The sequence below is a fragment of the Delphinapterus leucas genome, chromosome 17 (genome assembly GCF_059928025.1).
Source record: "Delphinapterus leucas isolate spDelLeu-1000000601 "Yukka" chromosome 17, BTC_Dleu_Yukka2, whole genome shotgun sequence".
NCBI lineage: Eukaryota > Metazoa > Chordata > Mammalia > Artiodactyla > Monodontidae > Delphinapterus > Delphinapterus leucas.
This window is the reverse complement of record NC_143145.1, coordinates 13,976,581-13,982,194: the sequence shown is the minus strand read 5'-3', so window position 1 is coordinate 13,982,194 and position 5,614 is coordinate 13,976,581. Positions and strand designations below refer to the sequence as shown.

General features: G+C 41.0%; 1 protein-coding gene across 2 annotated transcripts in view; it reads right to left on the bottom strand.

Annotated features, from left to right (window-relative positions):
- LOC111164403 (uncharacterized) overlaps positions 1-5,614 on the bottom strand; it is a 110,388-nt gene that overhangs the window by 69,931 nt on the left and 34,843 nt on the right. The gene's annotated exons all lie outside the window — the stretch shown is intronic.

Genomic DNA, 5,614 nt, shown 5'->3' with positions numbered 1-5,614 from the left:
CTGCCAAGAAAGAGGTCCATCAGGCAAAAGTCTAGAAAACCACTTCTTGACAGTATTTTCTAAAAAGCAGTAATGACACCACTCTTCCATTTTCGAGTGCCATAGGCTTTCAGAATGCTTTATTCCACTCAAGAATCTAAATTCTACGGTAGTTAAAAGAGGGAAGGTGATGTCTTCCTTATATTTTCCTATTGCTTTAAGTCATTATTTCTCAACCTTGACTGTACATTAGAATATCCTGGGGAACTTTTAAATCAATCTGTGGGGCAGTGTCCCAGAGCCTGATTTTTAAAAGCACCCCAGGTAGTTGTAAAGGGCACTCAGATTTGGAAACCATCTTTTCAAGTCCTCTCAATTTATTCATTCATTCACTCACCATTTATTGCACACTTTTTCACGTCAGCTTTCAGCAAGGTGATGGTGATGATGTAAAGTGAGATTCTACAATTGCCCTCAAAGACCATGCAAGTTAGTAATTCAATTCCATGGAATTCAATTCAGCAAACATTTATCAAGTTCCTACTATGACAGATACTATGCGGGATACAGAGGAGGCTGAGATGACAGCAATTCCTGCTGTTCAGCATTTGCATTCAAGTGGGAAGTGTGTACAAATAATTATATGAGGCAGAATTTGGTGTTATTAATGTCTCACCTTTCTATAACATTTCACAGTAACACAAAGCCTTTTCATCCACCCATATAACTTGAAGCTCATTCAATAATTCTTGAGACTGGTAAGCAACTAGCTAACATTATCTGAAGTTCAAAGAGGAGACTGACATGCTTTGCCAATAAGACGCAGAGTAAGTCCTGAAACCCACGTCTGTGGATTCCGAGGTCAGTGCTCACTGCAACATTCCATGCTATTTTGTGGGGCTCAGCAAAGGGTGTTGATTTTCACTGCAAGAGTAAAGGTATTTGTCCAAGGATGTATTTGTGCATTTGTCTGGGGAATTTTGTTTCCTGCAGAGTAAACAGAGGACCATTTCTGTCCATTTATTTTCTGGGCTTCTTCCTCTGCCAAGTCAGGGGCCTCATCTGATGCTGTTTTCATGCTCATATGTTTTTATAAATGATCTCCTACTTTCACCAAATTTCTGATCTCTAAAATTGTTCTGGATGTCTATTGTCTTGAAGGGAAAACTGAAAATATTTAGTTCCATCAGCAGATCCGCTTGTCACAAGCTTCTGTCAATCACAGAACGGTTTAATTAGGTTACTGAAAATTAGTCCAAATGTATATAAAGGAGAAGCCAGACAAGTCTCATTTTCAGAGATCTCCATTCTGTTAGCTAATAAAGTGTTAAGCCAAATGCCATCTGGATTGGGACTGGCACATAAGGTAGTGGTTGAAGAACATGTGTTAGGAATTAGCCTTATGGCTCATTCAGGGAGTTGACTCTTAAGGGAATGAGGTGTGGGTGAATAACCTCTTCATCGGCGAATCAGAATGATACCAGCATCCTTCAGGGTCAATAAACAATATTCCCAGGGTCATTGTTTCATTTTTCTGTAAGAGCAAAGAATCCACTAAGTGGATTCCCAGAGGACCCATGGCCTTTTCATTGCACAGAAGACTTTGCTACTGAAAATTCCACTGTGAGATTATGGAATTAGCTATCCCTTCTTTAAAGGCTTGGCACTGTTCGCGTTGTTGAGATTTAGATGCCATAGCCTAAGAGAAATACTAAAAAAAATGAGTACATTAAGACATTCATGTGATGAGGAATCTGAACATCATTTTCAGAGAGGAACAGTTGATGAGCTGTAAAGTTTTAGGCTGAAGAAGCAAAGATCCAGAAATGCAAATGGAAGCATGAGAAATCTTCAAACATGCAGACATCTATTTGCAGAAGTGGGGCTGCGTTCAGTCTCTCTAGCTCGAGAGGGAAGGACAATGACCAGGGGTGGAAGTGACAAAGGGGCAAATTTCAAATTACCCTGTTATGGAAGAACATTAAAATTATTAAGCAGTAGAAGCAGTTGCTTCATAAACTCCCTCTTTCCAGAGATGCTCAAGAGCATGTGTGAGGAATGTGGAAGTAGGGATTTCTCAGTTGGGTAAGAAGTTGGTTTTAATGAACTTTTCTGGGGATGTTAACAGTTCTGGATATCCACCTGAAGTTTAATCCTCATGTCCTAATTATGCTCATCATACTGTCTACGTCACTGAACTTTGCTCTCTCAGGTGGGGGAAAACAGTTCACTGATATCAAAAATTAGCCGTGAATGTGAAGTGGACAGGTAATCCATTACCCACACTTCTGGGCATAGAGGAAACTCAACAAGTCACTGTTAAATGAGTATATGAGCATGAGTTATGCCACCAGAAAGGATTAAAGGGAGAGGACTCTGGTAGGGTTGCCCCGGTTCACAAGTACCGACAGGACTGACACGGACCTTTGGGGAGAGAAAATGCTGAGACTAAGCTGTGGGGTGCTGAGTTCCAGGGCACAGACCTAGTCATGGCTCCTGCCGTCTGGAAGCTCCCCACTGAGATGCTCATATCTCTTGGGTTTTCATCACAGTGCATCTGCAAGTTTCACTTAAGGAAACAAAGACTCAGAAGTGGGAGTGGAAGTGTGGGAAAGACCTGTTGGTCGGAAAGGGGTTACACTGACTCTGCCCAGCTCCAGAAAAAGACAATGACCAAAGGTGGACATTTCAAGGGGACCAGGCTTCCGTATAATCACTCGGTGGAAGAGCTTTAAAGCTATTGGACCGTGGAAGCAGCTGCTTCGCAAAGCTTCCTGTTTGTAGAAATGTTTAAAAACAGCTTATCACTTCATGGAGGAGGGTTCATCAAAATGTCTTTACTACTGAGGTAAGAATTTAGATTAAATGAACTCTTACATTGGGTAGGAAGTTGGATAAAATGTGTTTTCCTGAGACTTCAAGAACTGCAACATACTTTGTTCCTTCATTCAACATGGCCTGAAAAAGAAGAGTCTCCCAGTCCACACATATCTAAGGATCCTTATTCCATTGTTTATACCCAAAGTGTTTGTCTGTACTATTACTTCAGCTGAGAGCAGTGTTTTATTTATGTCTGAATCTGTAGCACAGAAGACACTGCCTTCTATAGAGTAGATTTGCAATAAATGTTTGTTGAGCAAATAGCAAATTAACTTTGTTGATTTTAGGATTTGAACATGGACTGAATTTCTTTTGTGTACTAAGTATGCCTACTCGGAATGAATATCACTGGTTAATATTTCTCAAGCTCTTGTTATTGTCCAGGTGCCAGGCTTAATGCCTACATGCATTGTCTCATTCAAACCCTACAAACAAATCTATTGAAAAAATCATGCAGGGAATTCCCTGGTGGTCCGGTGGTTAAGGCTCTGTGCTTTCACTACTGAGGTCCTGGGTTCCATCCCTGGTCAGGAAACTAAGATCCCGCAAGCCGCAAGGTGTGGCCAAAAAAAAAAATGGCTGAAAGTTAAAAAAAAATCATGAAGATGTGATTATCACACTGATCACACTGTTTTTACTAATGAGGAAACTGAGGCACAGAGAGGCTAAGTAGCTCCCCAATGGGTCATAGAGAGTAATTAGATGATGCAGGATTGAAATTTAGGTTATGTGACTTCCAAGCCAGCATGGTTCAACAGAGCACACTACCTCCAGCGAAGGAGTGATCATTATCAATCATTAATATGGCAGTATGTGTTTAAAACATAGCTAACAATTATTGAATGCTTTCTACATGTGAGGCACTAAGTATCTGCTCACTTAATCCTCAAAGCAGCCTCATAATGTAGGTACTATTATTGTGCTCACTTTGTAGACAAGGCACAGGATCTAGAATTTTTGGATCTAACTTTATCAAACCCTAAAGCTTATCTTCTCAATATTCTGTGGTCTTATTTCCTCTTTTGTGATACTGAAGAGACAAATAATGAATCCTCTTCCAGGAAGTGTATGTGTTTCTCTAAGAAAATAGTATTTGGTTTGACCTGGAACTAGATCTCAAACTAAACTAGGGTTTAGAGGCAGCTTAGGAGGTGGCAAAGAAACTCATCATGAAGGCAGTGGTTATGGAAAAAACTACGAATTTAGGATCAAGTAGAGATGAGTTCAGGACCTGGATCACCATTTTACTAGCTATGGGATCTTGGAAGACACTTAACCTTTCCATGCCTTAGTTTCACCATCTTTAAAATGGGGATGATAATTATCCCAACCTCATAGCAGTTGGTTAAAAGCTAACATCCACAAAGCACTGCAGTTCAGGCCTGACTCATTCTGCTGTTGCTTTTCCTCCCCATTCCTCATCCTCTCGTCTTCCTTCTTTTCCCTTTTATTCTTCCTCTTTCTGTTCCTCTTCATTCTCCCCTTTCTTCATCTCCACTGTCTTACTGTTATTCAAACATTTTTAATGGAGATTAAATTAGTACATACAAGAAATAATTCACTCCTTTTTTCGTATTTTCACCAAATCAAAAGCAGTCATATTCCAGAAATACTTCTAGACCTTATAGTTGGGTTGAAACCAAAAGTTGTGAACCGTGTTCTAATAAAATATGTGTGGCTTTAGGGAAAGAGGAATATTTCTCCCTCCTCCCCCACTGGCTTAGTATGTTTGTGATCAAAAGCCTTCTTGCCGAGAAAAAGGGACAGGGCTGACACAGACAAGAGTGTGCGTCTGCCCGAGACAGCATTTCAGGGAGGGAAGTTCTCAGGGGCAGCTGGGATGTGAGACATGGCAGATCAGGAGGACGCCAAGAGTTCACCACACTAACTTACACATCACCTGGGCAAGTCACTTATTAAGAAAAAATCCTCTCGCCTTTCCTGGGGACCCCTCCTGGATGCTTCTAGGTTGAGATCTTCAAATTGCAGTTCAAAGATGCTAAGCAGATAGAGGATTTGCCAGTTCATTACTTGGCCTTTGTTTCTCTCTGTCTCTCCGTGAGGACTTGTGCAGCCTCCTCCTGGGCAAGATGAATTAGCTGGTATTGGTAACAGGCCTTTGATGATGACTGCTGAGTGTCTGTACCGTGTAATCGCCATTTTTCCCAAGAAAGTGTTCATATTGTTACTAACTAGGCATCGTTGAAGCATCTCATGCCCTATTACTTTACAGTTGTCCTGCAACTGACTGGCAGCGGGACCATTTCAAATGGCATTTATTGCCCATTTCCCTGGTTTAATTTTTGGAAATTTTATGGGAAGCCTGGGCATTCTTTCTTATTCACTGCAACTTAAATAATTAACAACGTAAATATAGCTTTGGGTGGTGAGACTGTAAACACTGAGAGTTCTTTAGAGATTTTAATTAAGAACACTATGGCACCGAACTCCATGCGAAAGCTCATTATAGCGCCTAAGCACTCTGAGTGCTTCTGCTCTGTGGGTCTGTGGCTCTCGTGCCTGAGTGTCTGTGCACGTGTGTGGGCCTGTGTGTGTATTTACATGTGTGCATGTGCAAGTGCACAGGTTTTGTGACCAATAGTGCAATATGAGATACAAGGACAAGAGCAAAGTCCTTCTTTGGCTCAGCCTTCTCTAAGGCATACACTAGAGAAGCTGATTAATGAAACTTTCTCCATTTTCTTACTATAACCGAGAGATTTTGAGTTGGCTCAAACCAAGCATCATTTGTTAA